Below are 21,339 nucleotides of genomic sequence, written 5' to 3'. Positions count from 1 at the left end.
GCAATGCTACAAAAGGATAAGCCTGCCTAGAGGTTTTAAAGCAAAGGAGGTTTTCCAACAGGTTTCTGTAGTGTAGTGGTCATCATGTTCACCTTACTCGCAAAATGTCCCCAGCTCGAAACTGGGCGGAAACAGACAGAGGCTTTTTGTTCTATCTCTGCTGAAATGGCTCTCTGGTAAGCAGGTGGTCGAAGCTGCAAAGACCTTAAATTCGAGCTAGGAGAAGGCAAGTTTTTAAGGAACTCTGAGCAGACTGCCACGCCGAATGAACTCTGTCCTACTGTGTGAGGGATTTACTCAGATTGTCAATCTGCTTTCAGGGCAGATTACAGTATAAATTTTACCCAAAACAGCGCGGGAGTAAACTTTTCGAGTTTCTGTAATATAGTGGTCGTCACGTTAGCCTAACACGCAAAAGGTCCTCGGTTCGAAGCTGAGCAGAAACAGAGTTTTATTTTTGAGAGAATGCATAAACTCTTTGCGACGTTCCAGGAGAATTCCTGCTCCTTTTCCAGATAAGTTTCCGTAGCATAGTGGTTATCATGTTAGCCTCAAACGTGAAAGGTCCCAAATTCGAAACTGGGCGAAAACAAGGATGACTTTTCCAATGTTGCTTAAGTCGGGGTCTGTTGCGTTCTCACGCAATGCTACAAAAGGATAAGCCTGCCTAGAGGTGTTAAAGCAAAAGTGATATTCCAACAGGTTTCTGTAGTGTAGTGGTCATCACGTTCTCCTTACACGCGGAGGCCAGCCTTGGATAGTCGTAACTCACTGACAGCCAATGAAATTGAAGCATTTCAACAGCTGGCCAAAGAGCAGAAATGATGTCACAGCCAATCCGATCTTTTCATGCATTTATTTGGACCGGGGTTCGAATCCCACTCACACAGGTCTAAACCATTATTTCACACAGCTTTGTGCTTTTCATCAAACAAAATTCTAAAATTAAACAATACATTACAGCTGCAAAGTAAGTAATTTGTGTCTTGCCTTTTTGAAAAACAAAGTAAATTATGAATAAATGATTAGTATTAAAATATATACATTACATGTTTATATGAAAACATGATTATATAATAATGGTTATATTAAACATGAATGGTTTCTATTAAATGGCTTTTGAAATGTAAAGAAGAATCATTTAAACTCAAAATGTGTAATATTCAAGTACTGAATGAAAATTTATTGAGTAGAGGAATAATTTGTATGAATAAATGATTAGTATTAAAATATATACATTACATGTTTATATGAAAACATGATTATATAATAATGGTTATATTAAACATGAATGGTTTCTATTAAATGGCTTTTGAAATGTAAAGAAGAATCATTTAAACTTAACTCAAAATGTGTAATATTCAAGTACTGAATAAAAATTGATTGAGTAGAGGAATAATTTGTCACACTTAAGATAAATGATCAATTAAGCGTTTCTAGTTTCTGCTGCACTAGTTATTCACAATTTCACATGAGAGGTCAAATCTAAGTCAGTTCAGTCTGAAATGTGTATTTAATTTTTTGTATAGACAGTTGTATAGAGGACGGTCCAAATTATAGTATGTAATATCAGTATAACATGTTAAACTGCAAAAAAATATTTTATAAATCAAGACTGATACTCTGTTGCACTAAAAAAATGAATAAAAATAACCTATTTAACCATTTATTCATATTGAAAATAAGCTGGCTAGTGTTTGAAGATGAAATCAAATGAAACCAGTTCTTTACTTAAAATCAATGTTTTATTAAATTAACTCAAACATATGCCTTCAGTGGAATTTAGAGAGTGCTAAAACAAGTAAAACAAAACAACCCAAGTATAACTAAAGAAATTATAGCTGCTGCAAAGCAATGGGATGGGACTGGACAGAAGTTGAACAATAGGGACTAAAAACCAGCCAGTGTGAAAACAAGTTTATATAAGTAATAACTATCAGTTCTGATATACAGATCCTTCACAAGAAAAAATAACTAAATCAATTACGATATATGTACACAAGGAAATAACAACAAAATCAATTCGATTAATCAGTAAACGATTTACAAACGGTTGCAATTTACCAGAATATGCTCCATTTAGATCTTATGTGCTAGGATGGATGTTATGTTATGGACAGGATGTGAAGAACAAACAATGATTCATTCAAATGTGTATGTAATCGAAAGGAATGGAGCAACAGAATGATGCAACATGAAAACAATGGGTGATTAATATATGAAATGTATCAAATGTATGTATACACGTTCAGAATGTCTATTTCTTTCTCTCTGCTGCCCACCTCTCCTTTTCCATGCCATAGAATAATGAGGCTTGAAATTCCTTCCATGTCATTTCCTTTGTCATGCCTCTGTCTTTGTATAAGTCGAGGACTTTAGCAGGGCAGTAAATGTATTTTCCTGCCACTCCTGGAAACCCTGTGTGGATATATTTGCTGTTTGGGCCCTGCTTTAACTCTGTGCGACAGAAACGACACATTCTTCCCTGAGGTTGAGGGTCAGAGAGTTTCCTCTTCTTTTCAGCTTTGTCCTCCACTCTGCGCTTTGTTAATTGCAGTTCACGCTCAAAGCTGCCCACTTGCTATTCGTCACCCCCCTCCCTCCAAACGGGAGTAGTAAAAGTCACATAAGTCCAGTAACCACAAGCCCAAAGAAGGCAAAGCAATCTCTTTCTCATGCCTCCATCTGAGAAGTTGGAGGAAACAAATTAACAAATAAAACAGTCCACATAATGACCCCTGTAACGTGTAACATTCCAAAAGTGAAACGACTTCAGCTGATTATGGGTCCATCCGGTATTTTATGGTGTAAGGGCTGGGTCAGCGTAAGAAAAAGCAACGCTTTGTTTAGTGATGTCGGTGCAGTGGCGTTGCCTGGGGGTTAACTGCTATGTGCCCAAATCCTCGTTAGTATAGTGGACAGTATCTCCGCCTGTCACGCGGAAGACCGGGGTTCGATTCCCCGACGGGGAGTGCCATTGTTTTTCTGCTGCCGAACGACACATCCAGAAGGTTTTGGTGCAGCCAGGGGTTACACAAGGAGTTCTGCGTTGACTTCAGCCAAAACCAAAGGGAATGCGTTGGCCGGGCATCGATCCCGGGTAAACTGTTTGGAAGGCAGCTATGCTCACCAATATACCACCTCCACACGTGTATTACACTGGCTTGTGTGGTCAGTAAGAGCCCGCAAAGCACATGAGTAAGATTAGGCGAGAGGAGCTGACGCAAACTTTGTTTGGGCCCGGCACTAAAGAGAGCAAGTCCAGGGTTTGGAAACCGTCACGTACAAAAAAAAGCGCTGTCTTTCCGGGCAGGCTAAATAAATATGACGCGGTGACGCAAGAACCACAAAGGCTGCAAATAAAGACACTGACCAGTTGCGCAACCTCCCATCGCGTGTTAGCAGATGGCCAAACTCACTCTTTTCTTGACATTCCAGTGTAGCTCTGCTGTGATCAGAGCCTCTAAAAATACAAGTCACTCGCAAAAAGTTCCCCTCCACGGAAATCTTTAGTAAAAGGCGAAAGATTTATGCGCTAATGAAGAGAAACTCGAGCTGTTTTTCCACGCCCTTGGGCCTGTGAGCTCCCTCTGGTAAACCACTACGCTCGCCAAGGGTAATCTAGGGTGCCGACACCTGCCCACTTGCTATTCGTCACCCCCCTCCCTCCAAACGGGAGTAGTAAAAGTCACATAAGTCCAGTAACCACAAGCCCAAAGAAGGCAAAGCAATCTCTTTCTCATGCCTCCATCTGAGAAGTTGGAGAAAACAAATTAACAAATAAAACAGTCCACATAATGACCCCTGTAACGTGTAGCATTCCAAAAGGGAAACGACTTCACCTGATTATGGATCCATCCGGTATTTTATGGTGTAAGGGCTGGGTCAGCGTAAGAAAAAGCAACGCTTTGTTTAGTGATGTCGGTGCAGTGGCGTTGCCTGGGGGTAAACTGCTATGTGCCCAAATCCTCGTTAGTATAGTGGACAGTATCTCCGCCTGTCACGCGGGGGCCAGCCGTGGATAGTTGTAACTCACTGACAGCCAATGAAATTGAAGCATTTCAACAGCTGGCCAAAGAGCGGAAATGATGTCACAGCCAATCAGATCTTTTCATGCATTTATTTGGACCGGGGTTCGAATCCCACTCACACAGGTCTAAACCATTATTTCACACAGCTTTGTGCTTTTCATCAAACAAAATTCTAAAATTAAACAATACATTACAGCTGCAAAGTAAGTAATTTGTGTCTTGCCTTTTTGAAAAACAAAGTAAATTATGAATAAATGATTAGTATTAAAATAAATACAGTAATAGTAGTATACATTACATGTTTATATGAAAACATGATTATATAATAATGGTTATATTAAACATGAATGGTTTCTATTAAATGGCTTTTGAAATGTAAAGAAGAATCATTTAAACTTAACTCAAAATGTGTAATATTCAAGTACTGAATAAAAATTGATTGAGTAGAGGAATAATTTGTCACACTTAAGATAAATGATCAATTAAGTGTTTCTAGTTTTTGCTGCACTAGTTATTCACAATTTCACATGAGAGGCAGGTTCAAATCTAAGTCAGTTCAGTCTGAAATGTGTATATCATTTTTTGTATAGACAATTGTATAGAGGAAGGCCCAAATTATAGTATGTAATATCAGTATAACATGTTAAACTGCAAAAAAATATTTTATAAATCAAGACTGATACTCTGTTGCATAAAAAAAATGAATAAAAATAACCTATTTAACCATTTATTCATATTGAAAATAAGCTGGCTAGTGTTTGAAGATGAAATCAAATGAAACCAGTTCTTTACTTAAAATCAATGTTTTATTAAATTAACTCAAACATATGCCTTCAGTGGAATTTAGAGAGTGCTAAAACAAGTAAAACAAAACAACCCAAGTATAACTAAAGAAATTATAGCTGCTGCAAAGCAATGGGATGGGACTGGACAGAAGTTGAACAATAGGGACTAAAAACCAGCCAGTGTGAAAACAAGTTTATATAAGTAACGATTTACAAACAGTTGCAATTTACCAGAATATGCTCCATTTAGATCTTATGTGCTAGGATGGATGTTATGTTAAGGACAGGATGTGAAGAACATAAACAATGATTCATTCAAATGTGTATGTAATTGACAGGAATGGAGCAACGGAATGATGCAACATGAAAACAATGGGTGATTAATATATGAAATGTATCAAATGTATGTATACACGTTCAGAATGTCTATTTCTTTCTCTCTGCTGCCCACCTCTCCTTTTCCATGCCATAGAGTGATGAGGCTTGAAATTCCTTCCATGTCATTTCCTTTGTCATGCCTCTGTCTTTGTATAAGTCGAGGACTTTAGCAGGGCAGTAAATGTATTTTCCTGCCACTCCTGGAAACCCTGTGTGGATATGTTTGCTGTTTGGGCCCTGCTTTAGCTCTGTGCGACAGAAACGGCACATTCGTCCCTGAGGTTGAGGGTCAGAGAGTTTCCTCTTCTTTTCAGCTTTGTCCTCCACTCTGCGCTTTGTTAATTGCAGTTCACGCTGAAAGAAGTCAGTCTGTGCAAACTCTTCAAAGGCCATTCTAGGATTTGTCAGTCCCTCTACAGAATAGGCTTTAAACACCTTAGTGGAGCAGTAGTGATATCGAACAGGCCCTTGTTGATAAAAGTGATGAATTGATGATCCATCACTTTGGTAGCGGGATTTTGGCTGCCCACACGCAAGACATTTTTTCGTTTGTCTGGGTTTTTGTTGCTGCTGCTGTTGCTGCTCCTGCTGATGTAGCAATATATCCTTTACTATTTTCTGTACATTCTCCTGTGTTAGTGACTGTTCAGATGCTGGCTGTGAGACTGGATCTGCTGGATTCACAATGGCTGGTGGCAGTTCTACAACTGGGACATGGGCAGTCTTACTTTCCTCAGTTAAACTTTGCCACAGTTTTTGTGTCTCCAAAAGTTTTTCTGGACTGGTGTTCAGTGATGAACTTGTGTTTACCTGTTTAGCCAGGTGTTTTATGTACTGTGTTATATGGTATTTGGTTGTGGGGTGAAGTAGACTGTTTGGATCTGTGGCAGACCGATGGACCATAGCTGCATAGTCTTGATCCACAAGCTTCAACTTGTCTTTCTGTCCATGGTAATTGTGTAGGAGGCTGTCGATAGCCTCCTTCATTGGTGATGTCCAGCGCTTGTGGTCTAAGACGAACACTCGTCCACCAGTCTTGATTGGTCCAGTGCGGGCACTCCTTGGTGAGGACTGCAAAGGCAGGGGTGGAGTATTTGAGGTTCCTGGAATGAAGAGAAAAGTTCATTGTTATTTTACTCATTTACTGGGATGAGGCCAGCCGCGGATAGTTGTAACTCACTGACAGCCAATGAAATTGAAGCATTTCAACAGCTGGCCAAAGAGCGGAAATTATGTCACAGCCAATCAGATTTTTTCATGCATTTATTTGGAATGAAGAGAAAAGTTAATTGTTATTTTAGTCATCTACTGAGATGATGTTGACAAGAACAAGTCATTTACAATGATATTTAAAATGATGGTTTTGGAAATTGGTATTAACTTACCCCCACACCAGCTGAGACTATATCTGGCTTTGGACAACCATGAAGACATGGGAGTATATAATTATTTCTTAGTCTCACCATGACGTCACTTTCTGGTTTCCAAATAAAAAATGGATGGAGCTGAAAGAAATTGCGGGATGGGAGTGCTAACACAGTGTCAATGAGTTCTGGCTGTGGAGGGAGGCGCCATAATGAAAGGGCGTTTCCTGGCTTGAGCATATGGTGGGACCCAGGCCACAGTCCCAGAGATTGGAGCTCTGTCTTCATCCACACTTTCTGATGATAAGAACAGGTCCAAGTGCTTATATCCTGATCTGGTCTCTGTGCCGGTGGGGCAACAAAAACTGTGGGAACAAGGATGAAACACAAAAACATAATTTGTGATATGTAGTCATTTTCACACATTGTATTATCATCACAGATTGTATAATAAATTAAAACATATTTTGGCCATAGTAAAACCTTCAGAGTAGTTATAAAAACATCTTACTGTGTGGTGTCTCAGGTGTATGAGGGGATGATCTGAGTGTCAGTGGGGGAACAAAAACAGAAGGACCACCTGAGAAAACGGATGAAAAAAGAAAAAGTAGATTAGTGCAATGTCATAACATTTACACTTTTGTTAAATTCTTCTCATTATAGACTATATAATAAAGGACACTTCTGGGGCAGAGTAGCACTTGAGAAAAGAGTTATGAAAACATCTTACTGTGTGGTGGCTCGGGTGTATGAGGGGAAGAGGAGGATTCAGAAGGTGGGAGGGTTCCTGAAAAGATCAACGTATGGTTCAGTTAAAATCAATAAACTGTGTTTACTTTATATTGCATCATTTATTTATTAACTTAGTTAACATATTTGTTACCACTGCTGTACAGCCTTGAAAAAACACGAGAAGCAAAATGCCAGAAGTCATCTTGATTTTTTGTGTGTGAAAATGATCAAAATGAAGTGAGTTTATGATTAAACCAAGAACAAATGTCTGCCAGTGGGGTCAAAAAAATAAACTTAACTCAAAGGGAAAACAAGTTTTCATATCCCACTTACAAACAGTTGATTTTTAATCATAAACTCACTTAATTCAGTTCAAATTCCCAAAGCAAAACTTTATATTTTCATTTTGCATCTCAAGTAAGTGTATCTTGATTTAAGGGTATTTGTACTGAAAAACAAGACAAAAATACTGAAAAACATATTCATTTTTTTCCCCAATGCAAAATGTAATGTCATGATGACTTTATGAATTTTAAGACTTTCTGTTCTAATTAAAATACCTTTTTTAAGGCCTTAATTTTCTACCAGAGCAAAATTCTAGTAGAATTACAATCTTACCATGTGATGCCTCAGCTGTCTGTTGGAGACTATATGTAGTGGTTGCTGAAGAAGAGAGATCTTCTAAAAAGATGGATAAATAAAATTGTATAATTAGACTTTTTTTAACACAACATTTGAATAATTTCAAGTGCAATACAGCCTTACTGCTTTTGCCACACTCCTCAAAAGTAAGTGTCCTGCACACTCGAGAGGTGTCTATAGTGCTGCTGTCTCCTGTAACAGAATACCATTTATCTATTAACAATTACTCATACAAGAGGTGAGGAATTATAAATATTAAATGAGATTTTAAATACTAAACAATTACAATGTACAGTGTGACTTTAGAATAAAAAAAGCATCACTAAACCTAACATAAAACACACCTGTAGTTGAATCCGTTCTCTCCACTTTTGTCGTATCTTTTACAAGGAACATCAACTCTTTAGGAATGGACACAGGTATTTTGGGGCGCATGGGTGGTGCTAAAAAAAAAGAAAAGATAAAAACAAAGAAGAAAAAACACATATATACATATACATATATATATATATATATATATACATACATACATACATACATACATACATACATATATATACATATACATACATATACATACATACATTCTCCTTTCACATGCATACATTTCTACTCTCAAGCAATGCTACAAAAGGATAAGCCTAACCCTACAGTATAAATTTTACCCAAAACAGCGCGGGAGTAAACTTTTCGAGTTTCTGTAATATATTTACAGTATAAATTTTACCCAAAACAGCGCGGGAGTAAACTTTTCGAGTTTCTGTAATATATTGGTCGTCACGTTAGCCTAACACGCCAAAGGTCCTCGGTTCGAAGCTGAGCAGAAACAGAGTTTTATTTTTGAGAGAATGCATAAACTCTTTGCGACGTTCCAGGAGAATTCCTGTTCCTTTTCCAGATAAGTTTCCGTAGTATAGTGGTTATCACGTTAGCCTCACACGCAAAAGGTCCCAAATTCGAAACTGGGCGAAAACGAGGATGGCTTTTTCCAAGGTTGCTTAAGTCGGGGTCTGTTGTGTTCTCACGCAACGCCACAAAAGGATAAGCCTGCCTAGAGGTGTTATAGCAAAGGAGGTTTTCCAACAGGTTTCTGTAGTGTAGTGGTTGTCACGTTAGCCTTACAGCCAAAAGGTCCCCAGCTCGAAACTGGGCGGAAACAGACAGAGGCTTTTGATCTGTCTCTGCTGAAATGGCTTTCTGGTAAGCAGGTGGTCGAAGCTGCAAAGACCTTAAATTCGAGCTTGGAGAAGGCAAGTTTTTAAGGAACTCTGAGCAGACTGCCACGCCGATTGAACTCTGTCCTACAGTGTGTGGGATTTACTCAGATTGTCAATCTGCTTTCAGGGCAGATTACAGTTTAAAATTTTACCCAAAACAGCCCGAGAGTAAACTTTTCGAGATTCTGTAATATAGTGGTCGTCACGTTAGCCTAACATGCAAAAGGTCCTTGGTTCGAAGCTGAGCAGAAACAGAGTTTTGTTTTTGAGAGAATGCATAAACTCTTTGCGACGTTCCAGAAGAATTCCTGCTGCTTTTCCGGATAAGTTTCTGTAGAGTAGTGGTCATCGTGTTCGCCTCGCACACAAAAGGTACCCAGTATGAAAATGGGAGAAAACAACGATGACTTTTTCCAAGGTTGCTGAAGTCGGGGATCTGTTGCGTTCTCAAGCAATGCTACAAAAGGATAAGCCTGCCCAGAGGTGTTCAAGCAAATAAGGCTTTCCGACAGGTTTCTGTAGTGTAGTGGTCATCACGTTCGCCTTACACGCGAAAGGTCCACAGCTCGAAACTGGGCGGAAACAGACAGAGGCTTTTGTTCTGTCTCTGCTGAAATGGCTCTCTGGTAAGCAGGTGGTCGAAGCTGCAAGGACCTTAAATTCGAGTTAGGAGAAGGCAAGTTTTTAAGGAACTCTGAGCAGACTGCCACGCCGAATTAACTCTGTCCTACTGTGTGTGGGATTTACTCAGATTGTCAATCTGCTTTCAGGGCAGATTACAGTATAAATTTTACCCAAAACAGCGCGGGTGTAAACTTTTCGAGTTTCTGTAATATAGTGGTCGTCATGTTAGCCTAACACGCAAAAGGTCCTCGGTTCGAAGCTGAGCAGAAACAGAGTTTTATTTTTGAGAGAATGCATAAACTCTTTGCGACGTTCCAGGAGAATTCCTGCTCCTTTTCCAAATAAGTTTCCGTAGTATAGTGGTTATCACGTTAGCCTCATACGTGAAAGGTCCCAAATTCGAAACTGGGCGAAAACGAAGATGACTTTTTCCAAGGTTGCTTAAGTCGGGGTCTGTTGCGTTCTCACGCAACGCTACAAAAGGATAAGCCTGCCTAGAGGTGTTAAAGCAAAGGAGGTTTTCCAACAGGTTTCTGTAGTGTAGTGGTCATCACGTTCACTTTACACGTGAAAGGTCCCCAGCTCAAAACTGGGTGGAAACAGACAGAGGCTTTTGTTCTATCTCTGCTGAAATGGCTCTCTGGTAAGCAGGTGGTCGAAGCTGCAAAGACCTTAAATTTGAGCTAGGAGAAGGCAAGTTTTTAAGGAACTCTGAGCAGACTGCCACACCGAATGAACTCTGTCCTACTGTGTGTGGGATTTACTCAGATTGTCAATCTGCTTTGAGGACAGATTACAGTATAAATTTTACCTGAAAGAGCACAAGAGTAAACTTTTGTGTTTCTGTAGTGTAGTGGTCGTCACATTAGCCTAAGACACCAAAGGTCCTTGGCTCGAAGCTGAGCAGAAACAGAGTTTTATTTTTGAGAGAATGCATAAACTCTTTGCGACGTTCCAGGAGAATTCCTCCTGCTTTTCCAGATAAGTTTCCGTAGTATAGTGGTTATCACGTTAGCCTCATACGCGAAAGGTCCCAAATTCGAAACTGGGCGAAAACAACGATGACTTTTTCCAAGGTTGCTTAAGTCGGGGTCTGTTGCGCTCTCTCGCAACGCTACAAAAGGATCAGCCTGCCTAGAGGTGTTAAAGCAAAGGAGGTTTTCCAACAGGTGTCTGTAGTGTAGTGGTCATCACGTTCGCTTTACACGTGAAAGGTCCCTAGCTCGAAACTGGGCGGAAACAGACAGAGGCTTTTGTTCTATCTCTGCTGAAATGGCTCTCTGGTAAGCAGGTGGTCGAAGCTGCAAAGACCTTAAATTTGAGCTAGGAGAAGGCAAGTTTTTAAGGAACTCTGAGCAGACTGCCACGCCGAATGAACTCTGTCCTACAGTGTGTGGGATTTACTCAGATTGTCAATCTGTTTCAGGGCAGATTACAGTATCATTTTTACCTGAAACAGCACGAGAGTAAACTTTTTGAGTTTCTGTAATATAGTGGTCGTCACATTAGCCTAACACACAAAAGGTGAAAGTCTCCAGCTGGAAACTGGGCAAAAACAGAGAGAGCCTTTTGTTCTATCTGTGCTGAAATGGCTCTCTGGTAAGCAGGTGGTCGAAGCTGCAAAGACCTTAAATTTGAGCTAGGAGAAGGCAAGTTTTTAAGGAACTCTGAGCAGACTGCCACGCCGAATGAACTCTGTCCTACAGTGTGTGGGATTTACTCAGATTGTCAATCTGTTTCAGGGCAGATTACATTATCATTTTTACCTGAAACAGCATGAGACAGCTTTTCTGACAGGTTTCTGTTCATCACATTCGCCTTACACGTGAAAGTCCCCAGCTGGAAACTGGGCAAAAACAGAGAGAGCCTTTTGTTCTATCTGTGCTGAAATGGCTCACTGGTAAGCAGAAAACTCGAGCTGTGTCTCCACGCCCTTGGGCCGGTGAGCTCCCTGTGTTAAACCACTATGCTCGCCAAGGGTAATCTAGGGTGCCGACACCTGCCCACTTTGCATTTCTTCACCCCCTCACACCAAACGGGAGTAGTAAAAGTCACAAAAGTCCCTTCGGTCGCCCAGTAACCACAAGCCCAATGAAGGCAATGCAATCTCTTTCTCATGCCTCCATCTGATAAGTTGGAGAAAACCATTTAACAAATAAAAGAGTCCAAATAATGACCCCTGTAACGTGTAGCATTCCAAAAGTGAAACGACTTCAGCTGATGATGGGTCCATACGGTATTTTATAGTGTAAGGGCTGGATCTGCGTAAGAAAAAGCCATGCTTTGTTTAGTGATGTCGGTGCAGTGGCGTTGGCTGGGGGCAAACTACTATGTGCCCAAGTCCTCATTAGTATAGTGGACAGTATCTCCACCTGTCACGATGAAGACCGGGGTTCGATTTCCTTAAGGGGAGAGCCATTGTTTTTCTGTTGCCGAACGTCACATCCAGAAGGTTTTGGTGCAGCCAGGGGTTACAGAAGGAGTTCTGCGTTGACTTCAGCCCAAACCAAAGGAAATGTGTTCACCAGGAATCGATCCCAAGTCAACTGCTTGGAAGGCAGCTATGCTCACCACTATACCACCAGCGCATGTGGATGATGCTGGCTTGCGCGGTCAGTAAGAATGCTCAAAGCACATAAGTCACTGATAGGGTTAGAGGACCTGATGCGATCTTTGTTTGGGCCTGGCACTAAAGAGACCAAGTCCAGGGTGTGGATCCCGTCACGTACAAAAATGCGCAATCTTTCTGTGCTGGCTAAATAAACATGACGCGGTGACGCAAGAACCGCAAAGGCTGCAAATAATGAAACTGACCAGTTGAGCAACCTCCCACCACGTGTAGGCAGATGGCCAAACTCATTCTGTTCTTGACATTCCAGTGTAGCTCTGCTGTGATCAGAGCCTCCAAAAATACAAGCCACTCGCAAAAAGTTCCCCTCCACAGAAATGTTTAGTAAAATGCGAAAGATTTATGCGATAATGAAGAGAAACTCGAGCTGTGTCTCCACGCCCTTGGGCCTGTGAGCTCCCTGTGGTAAACCACTGTGCTCACCAAGGGTAATCTAGGGTGCCGACACCTGCCCACTTGCATTTCGTCAACCCCTCACTCCAAACGGGAGTAGTAAAAGTCACAAAAGTCCCTTCGGTCACCCAGTAACCACAAGCCCAATGAAGTCAATGCAATCTCTTTCTCATGCCTCCATCTGAGAAGTTGGAGACAACAATTTAACAAATAAAAGAGTCCAAATAATGACCCCTGTAACGTGCAGCATTCCAAAAGTGAAACAGCTTCAGCTGATGATGGGTCCATCCGGTATTTTATGGTGTAAGGGCTGGGTCAGCATAAGAAAAAGTCACACTTTGTTTAGTGATGTCAGTGCAGTGGCGTTTGCTGTGAACGAACTAAAATGTGCACAATTCATTGTTAGTAAAGAGGACAGTATCGCTGCCTGTTACGTGGAAGACAGGGGTTTGATTCCCCGAAGGGGAGAGCCACTGTTTTTCTGTTGCCGAATGACACATCCAGAAGGTTTTAGTGCAGCCAGAGGTTACAGAAAGAGTTCTGCTTTGACTTCAGCCCAAACCAAAGGAAATGCATTGGCCGGGAATCGAACCCGGGTCAGGTCAACTGCTTGGAAGGCAGCTATGCTCACCACTGTACCACCAGTGCATATGCATGATGCTGGCTTGCGCGGTCAGTAAGAGCACTCAAAGCACATGAGTAAGATAGGGCTAGAGGAGCTGATGCAAACTTTGTTTGGGCCCAGCACTAAAGAGAGCAAGTCCAGGGTTTGGATCCCGTCATGTACAAAAAAGCGCTGTCTTTCCGTGCTGGCTAAATAAATACGACGCGGTGACGCAAGAACCGCAAAGGCTGCAAATAAAGAAACTGACCAGTTGCGCATCCTCCCACCACGTGTTGGCAGATGGCCAAACTCATTCTGTTGATAACATTCTTGTGTAACTCTGCTGTGAGCAGAGCCTCCAAAAATACAAGTCACTCGCAAAAAGTTCTCCCCAAGACGGAAATCTTTAATAAAAGGCGAAAGATTTATGCGATAATGAAGAGAAACTCAAGCTGTGTCTCCACGCCCTTGGGCCTGTGCGCTCTCTGTGGTAAACCACTACGCTCGCCAAGGGTAATCTAGGGTGCCGACACCTGCTCACTTGCATTTCGTCACCCCCTCACTCCAAACGGTGTAGAAAAAGTCACAAAAGTCCCTTCGGTCGCCCAGTAACCACAAGCCCAATGAAGGCAATGCAATCTCTTTCTCATGCCTCCATCTGAGAAGTTGGAGAAAACAATTTAACAAATAAAAGAGTCCAAATAATGACCCCTGTAACGTGTAGCATTCCAAAAGTGAAACGACTTCAGCTGATGATGGGTCCATCCGGTATTTTATGGTGTAAGGGCTGGGTCAGCGTAAGAAAAAGCCATGCTTTGTTTAGTGATGTCGGTGCAGTGGTGTTAGCTGGGGACGAACTTGTAGGTGCACAACGCCTCGTTAGTTTAGTGGACAGTATCTCCGCCTGTCACGTGGAAGACCGGTGTTTGATTCCCCAATGGGGAGAGCCATTGTTTTTCTGCTGCTGAACGACACCTCCAGAAGGTTTTGGTGCAAAAAAGCGCTGTCTTTCCGTGCTTGCAAAATAAATACGACGCGGTGACGCAGGAACCGCAAAGGCTGTAAATACAGAAGTTGACCAGTTGCGCATCCTTTCACCACATGTTGGCAGATGGCTAAACTCACTCTGTTCTTGACATTCCAGTGTAGCTCTGCTGTGATCAGAGCCTCCAAAAATACAAATCAATCGCAAAAAGTTCCCCTCCACGGAAATCTTTAATAAAAGGCGAAAGAATTATGCGATAATGAAGAGAAACTCGAGCTGTGTCTCCACGTCCTTGCGCCTGTGCGCTCCCTGTGGTAAACCACTACGCTCGCCAAGGGTAATCTAGAGTGCTGACACCCCCTCGCAGCCCAAACCAAAGTAAATGTGCTGGCCGGGAATCGAACCCGAGTCATCCGCGCGGGAGCCGAGAATAGTTGAGTTTAACTTCCCTTAACTTTTCCCATTCATTCTCTATGGTAGTGCTTAACACTACGGATGCAATATATTTTTGGCCACGCATAGATTTCATGGCGCTGTTTCGCCGTTTCCGTGGCGGGGAATTTAAGAGGCCTAGTGTCATCTGTCAATCATTCGCTGTGAGTGGAGGAGGGGAGATCTCATGATCGGAGCGATATCTGTTTTTACCGAATCGTTGTACAAAACAAAACAAGTTTGCTGACAGGCATTTACTGATTTCATGGCGCTGTTTCGCCGTTTCCGTGGCGGGGAATTTAAGAGGCCTAGTGTCATCTGTCAATCATTCGCTGTGAGTGGGGGAGGGGAGATCTCACGATCGGAGAGATATCTGTTTTTACCGAATTGTTGTACAAAACAAGTTTGCTGACAGGCATTTACTGTCTAAACCACCTTCACCTTCACCATTCCCCAGGTGACCACTGTTTTTACGTCAGAGTTCGAGATAAACACAATTAAGCTGTCAAACCGAGAAGGTAAGTTGAATGCTATACTTTAGCAATACTAACTTACTGTGTACTGTATATGCATTATCATATAAATTGCATGTATATTCTCATGTAATGGTATTGTTAATTGTGTTGAATGGTTTGTGATGTTAGGAAACATTAAACCAAACTCATTGTTAAAAATACAGCTGTTATTTTATATAATTGTATAGATTTTTTTTGTGAATGTTTCATCATTGATCTCTTATTATGTACTTCAATTTTTTTTTAGAAAATGTTAATATTGCAATATGATACTCATAATGTAATTAATATGTATTACACACATATATTACATTAAAATTACAAAAAAATAATTACAAAAAGTTGTGTGTGCAATTTAATGGTATAGTTTAAAATGTGGGTGTGTGTGTGTATAAAACATTTTTAATTAGTTAAACTTGTTTTTATATATACATGTATACATTTTCATATGAAATATTTTATATACGTACTCACACATATATTAAGTATTTTCATGTGGCTATGATTTCAGAACAGCATCATGAAGAAAACAATTTTTTCCCTGGGAGAGTTAAGGTGTCTTTCAGGAAAGGCCCATCAGGCCATTTACGAAGGGACCCATCAGAAGAGGCCAAAAGAATGAAAGACAGCCCATCATTGCAGGACAAGTCAACACCTCAAAGAGAAGATCTGGTCCGGATGAATGCGCATTCTGTGGTGTTACAGAGAGGAGGGGATGTCTCTGACAAGCAAGAGGTGTTGGGAGAATACATTCTTCAGTTCGGCAAGTACAAGGGCAAGTCTTTCTGGTGGTTACTAGAGAATGATGTCGGCTATGCTTTGTACCTGTCCGATAAGGTTGAGGAAGAAGAACAGGCTGGGCAGTTCAACCCAGAGGGTCCTTGCAAAGATAGCCTCATTTCCTTTCTTGAATACTCAAGAAGCTTTAAGGAAATTGAGGATCTTAAATGGTATCTGTCTCAAAGGCCAGATCCATTGCCAGTTTTGATAGAGGATGACAATACTGTTGGATTTGGAACAAGAGCACAAGACACTTGGAGGAAAATTTGGGATACCAGGGCAGACGGATATGTTTCCTTTATAATGAAGCAGAAGTGTGCTCCAGGCAGCAAAATGTACAACTTGTATCTTTTAAAACAGCAGCAAAAACAGCTGACGATAAACACTCCTCCGTTGCCCTCACCACCAGCTTCCACTGCAATACCACTTGTTCCTTCCAGTACTGACTCTGATCAGCCTGGTAAGTTAATCAAATTCATGCAAATTTGCTTATATTGATGCTTAAAGCCTACTGATGCATTGCTTTTGTTTTATAGTGATGGAGGAGGATGAAGAACTGGAGAGGATGATGCTGAGTCTTTCTCCAACAAAATATCTCACACAGCTGAGTAAGTGAATCAAGAATCATGTCATGTGTGTTATACAGAGACATGTCACGTTCAGCATGTTTATGACGCATACAATTGCACATACTGGAGCAAAACTGTTCAAATTATAACGCTTAATTTTCAGGATCATCTGCAGCCACGGGATCCACAGTCTTATCTACAGCAGGTTACTTTCCACATCAGATTTGGAGGCTCATTCTGTTACATACAGACTTATCCTCCATTTCTGAATTTAATTATCTTATTTGTTGTTTTGGCAGTGTTCTTGCCTGTTCTAAAAAACATGTTCTTTTGTTCTAGCTACTGTTAAGGGTTGAACATACCAGTGGTGAGGGTGAGTGCACTTCATGAATTGTATGCATGGTATTTAAAGTTTTATTTGTTGTTATAAGTGGAATGTTTACTTACAGACTGTTGAACATTATTAGAATTTGCATTACTAGAATAAATAGAATGATGATAGAATAAACAACAATTCATGAGTTACATTAAATGAGTCATTTAATGTAGTCAAGACAATTAAATACACATCATGTACATTCAGTGTTTTAATATATTTTTAATTTCCTCCCTGTGTTGTTCCATGCAGGTCTGCCACAGCCTCCATCAACATCAGTTCCTGTGTGTAGGCCTTCTTCACGGGGTGAAGGCTCTGTACCACCTGCAGCAACACAATCAACACCTGCACCAATGCCGTCTGCACTGACTGAAGCCCCTGTTCCCAGCTACTTGACCAAAAAAGGTAAAGACAGTTAAATACACATCATGTGCAATCGGTGTTTATACACACACACACACATACACACACACACACACACACACACACACACACACACATATATATATATATTGTGTTCCACGCAGTTCTGCCGACATCACATGCAGTCTCTAGTTCTCCCAGTCCCAGTATGCCTTCTTCACAGACTGATGGCTCTGTACCACCTCCTGCTGCACAATCAGCACCTACAGCTCCTGCATCAATGCCGTCTGCACAGACAGAAGCACCTGTTCCTAGCTACTTGCAAGATATTAGCCGCTGGAACGGCTCTCTTCATCAAAGAATTTGGATGAAGACAGAGATGGAGTCCATGGGGCTCTGGCCAGGATCACACCCAGTAAGACACCTCATGAATATGGTCTCCTTGTGGCACTATCCACCTCAGCCTGAGCTTATAGACACAAACACTGGCCTTCCGTCACCCAAATACTTCCAGCTCCATCCCATTTTCATTTGGAAACCTGAGCACAGTGTAATGGAAAGGCTTAGGAACAATTACATCCTGCCTTGTCTTTACGGCTGTCAAAATCCTAATGTTGTGTCCTCTGCTGTGGGAAGACCCCAAGTGATCCTTGGTACTACTGGGCAATATTACATCCTTGCTTCACATCTGTGTTGTAAGGCATGCAAAAGATACTGGTTCACTGATAAACCTCAGTGGCTGGACATGCTACCACAGCGATTCAGAAACGTCTTGCCAGCCTTCCTCACCTATAAGAAGACAATCTGTAAAACGGTGATGGATGAACTGAGGCGCTCTGGAAAATCCCCTAATGACATGGCCAACCAGCTCTCTGAGGTGCTTCACCTTAAATATGAAAGAGCCCATCTGGCCTACCTTCTCAGTGTGCAGAACGTCAGGGATGCTGAAGCAGGGCTGTATGGTCAGAAAACCATCCCTGGGGCACTGAGGAAGGATGACTCCCCTGCACCGTTTCGGAGTTACGAAGACACTGATGGGTGGCATGGGGTGTCTGTCTCTGCACACTATTTAGTAGAGTGTCTTCTTCATGAATATCAGCGGCAGGAAGCAGCTCTCACTCAGCTCCTACAAGGAACGTTTGGACAGGTGTTCAGGTCAGATCACACACGTAAAGTTGCTAGAAAAGTGACCCTCTTATCTGGCACAATGTCATCCTATGCTGTGATGAACGAGAACTGGATGATTCTGTCCTGGGTGATACTGCAGAGTGAAAGTGAGCAGTCCCTGGAGTCAATGTACTGTGGGCTGGCCAATCGCTACAGTGCTGCTGGTATTCCCAAGGCCAAGTACCAGTGGGTGGACAGGTATAATCAGAATCAGAATCAGAAAGAGCTTTATTGCCAAGTATGTTTGCACATACAAGGAATTTCTAGATAATAAAAATGAGATGTGAATAAAATACACATGCATAAATATAAACCACAAAAAAAGTGCAGGGGGGTTCCTCCTGAAGTCCACGATCATCTCCACAGTTTTGAGGGTGTTCAGCTCCAAGTTGTTAAGACCGCACCAGACAGCCAGCTCTTTAACCTCCTGTCTGTAAGCAGACTCATCTCCATCCTTGATGAGACCGATGACTGTAGTGTCATCTGCATATGCAGGAGCTTGACAGAGGGGTCTTTAGAGGGGCAGTCGTTGGTGTAGAGGGAGAAGAACAGTGGGGAGAGGACGCAACCCTGAGGGGTGCCAGTTCTGGTGGTGAGGTTGTTGGATGTGAATTTACCAGTTCTCACTAGCTGTTGCCTATCTGTCAGAAAGCTGGTGATCCATTGACAGATAGAGCTAGGGACAGAGAGCTGGGTTAGTTTGGTCTGGAGGAGTGTTGGGATGATGGTGTTGAAAGCGGAGCTAAAGTCCACAAACAGGATCCTCACATAAGTCCCTGTTTTGTCCAGATGTTGCAGGATGAAGTGCAGTCCCATATTGACTGCATCATCCACGGACCTGTTTGCTCGGTAAGCAAACTGCAGGGGGTCTAGTAAGGGTCCAGTAATGTCCTTCAGATAAGCCAACACCAACCTCTCAAATGTCTTCATGACCACAGACGTTAGGGCCACAGGTCTGTAGTCATTAAGTCCTGGTATCTTAGGTTTCTTTGGGATGGGGATGATGGTGGAGCGTTTGAAGCAGGCAGGGACTTTGCACAGCTCCAGTGATCTGTTGAAGATCTGTGAGAAGATGGGGGCCAGTTGGTCAGAGCAGGTTTTCAGACAGGCTGGTGTCACACCGTCTGGGCCTGGTGCTTTTCTTCTCTTGTTCTTCCTGAAGACCTGGCGCACATCATCCTCACTGATCTGAAACGTAGGAGTGGGGGAGAGGGGGGTTGCAGGAGGTGTTGATGGTTGTGTGGAGAGATGTTCAGAGCGGGTGTGGGGTGTTAGACTGGGAGTTTCAAATCTACAGTAAAACCCATTCAGGTCTTCAGCAAGTTGTTGATTGGCCTCAGTGCTGGGGGATGGTGTCTTGTAGTTGGTGATGTCCTTCAGGCCTTTCCACACTGATGCAGGCTCATTCGCAGAAAACTGGTGTTCTAGTTTTTTAGCGTAGTTCCTCTTGGCCACTCTAATCTCCTTATTCAGTGTGTTTCTGGCCTGATTGTACAAGACTCTGTCCCCCCTTTTGTAGGCGTCCTCTTTGGCCTGACGAAGATGACGAAGTTTTGCTGTAAACCATGACTTATCATTATTGAATGTCAAATGAGTCCTGGTAGGGATACACATGTCTTCACAGAAACTGATATATGATGTTACAGATTCTGTGAGCTCGTCCAGATCATTGGTGGCTGCTTCAAAAACACTCCAATCAGTGCAGTCGAAACAGGCTTGCAATGCCTGCTCTGTTTCGTTGGTCCACCTCTTTACAGACTTTACTACAGGTTTAGCAGATTTAAGTTTATGCCTGTAGGTCGGTATAAGATGAACCAGGCAGTGGTCAGAGAGTCCTACAGCTGCTCTGGGGACCGAGCGATATGCATCCTTTATTGTGGAGTAACAATGGTCCAGTATACTACTGTCTCTGGTGGGACATGTAATATGCTGTCTGTATTTTGGCAGTTCACGGGAAAGATTTGCTTTATTAAAGTCCCCGAGAATGATTAAAACAGAGTCCGGGTGTTGTTGCTCTGTCTCTGTGATCAGATCAGCGAGTTTCTGTAAAGCTGAGCTCACGTGTGCTTGCGGAGGGATGTAAATACTCACGAGAATGAACGAGTGAAACTCCCGCGGCGAATAGAACGGCTTACAGTTAATGAAAAGCGCTTCTAGATCGGAACAGCACATCTTCTTTAACGCTGTAACATCTGTACACCACCTTTCGTTGATGTAAAAGCATGTCCCGCCGCCGCGTGATTTCCCCGTTGATTCTGCATCGCGGTCTGCTCTAAACAGCTGAAAGCCCGGCAGTTGTAGCGCGCTGTCCGGAATGGCGTCATTCAGCCAGGTTTCCGTGAAACACAGAGCAGCAGAGTGTGAAAAATCCTTATTTGTCTGGGAGAGCAGAAGAAGTTCGTCCGTTTTGTTGGGTAGAGAGCGGAGATTCGCCAGATGGATGCTCGGCAACGGCGTTCTGAATCCGCGCTTCCTGAGCTTCACGAGCGCGCCGGCTCGCTTCCCCCGTCTGCGCGTCCTGAAGCGTTTGATCAGCGCAGCAGCTCCGCCAAGTACAACGTTCAGCAAAACGTCCGAATAAACGAAATCCGGTAGAAGATTGTGTGGTGTGTTCTGCCGAATGTTCAGCAGCTCATCCCTGGTAAAACTGATCGTGTTTGAGAAACAAAAAACAGGAAAAACTAACAAAAACAGTACAAACACTGGAGAGCCAAACACTGCGGCTGCCGTCTGCGGCGCCATCTTAGTATCAT

General features: G+C 42.3%; 1 long non-coding RNA gene and 7 other non-coding genes across 8 annotated transcripts; 7 read left to right on the top strand and 1 right to left on the bottom strand.

Moving 5' to 3' along the window:
* The first annotated feature begins 2,900 nt into the window (after positions 1–2,900).
* trnad-guc (transfer RNA aspartic acid (anticodon GUC)) lies at positions 2,901–2,972 on the top strand. Its single transcript has one exon. It is a non-coding gene; the product is annotated as a tRNA-Asp (tRNA).
* A 5,862-nt stretch (positions 2,973–8,834) lies between these two features.
* Positions 8,835–8,907, top strand: trnav-cac (transfer RNA valine (anticodon CAC)). Its single transcript has one exon. It is a non-coding gene; the product is annotated as a tRNA-Val (tRNA).
* A 754-nt stretch (positions 8,908–9,661) lies between these two features.
* On the top strand, positions 9,662–9,734 carry trnav-uac (transfer RNA valine (anticodon UAC)). The gene has a single exon. It is a non-coding gene; the product is annotated as a tRNA-Val (tRNA).
* Positions 9,735–10,302: 568 nt separating this feature from the next.
* trnav-uac (transfer RNA valine (anticodon UAC)) lies at positions 10,303–10,375 on the top strand. The gene has a single exon. It is a non-coding gene; the product is annotated as a tRNA-Val (tRNA).
* Positions 10,376–10,758: 383 nt separating this feature from the next.
* Positions 10,759–10,831, top strand: trnam-cau (transfer RNA methionine (anticodon CAU)). Its single transcript has one exon. It is a non-coding gene; the product is annotated as a tRNA-Met (tRNA).
* Positions 10,832–10,942: 111 nt separating this feature from the next.
* trnav-uac (transfer RNA valine (anticodon UAC)) lies at positions 10,943–11,015 on the top strand. The gene has a single exon. It is a non-coding gene; the product is annotated as a tRNA-Val (tRNA).
* Positions 11,016–13,366: 2,351 nt separating this feature from the next.
* Positions 13,367–13,443, bottom strand: trnag-ucc (transfer RNA glycine (anticodon UCC)). The gene has a single exon. It is a non-coding gene; the product is annotated as a tRNA-Gly (tRNA).
* Positions 13,444–16,530: 3,087 nt separating this feature from the next.
* On the top strand, positions 16,531–17,659 carry LOC107568748 (uncharacterized). Its single transcript, XR_001606803.1, has 6 exons — positions 16,531–16,571; positions 16,648–16,719; positions 16,844–16,885; positions 16,980–17,053; positions 17,309–17,461; positions 17,584–17,659. It is a non-coding gene; the product is annotated as an uncharacterized lncRNA (long non-coding RNA).
* The last annotated feature ends 3,680 nt before the right edge of the window (positions 17,660–21,339 follow it).

Source organism: Sinocyclocheilus grahami, unplaced genomic scaffold, assembly GCF_001515645.1.
Source record: "Sinocyclocheilus grahami isolate Dianchi unplaced genomic scaffold, SAMN03320097.WGS_v1.1 scaffold1278.1, whole genome shotgun sequence".
NCBI classification, from domain to species: Eukaryota; Metazoa; Chordata; class Actinopteri; order Cypriniformes; family Cyprinidae; genus Sinocyclocheilus; species Sinocyclocheilus grahami.
Note: the sequence above shows the minus strand (reverse complement) of the source record. Positions and strands in the feature narration are given on the sequence as shown.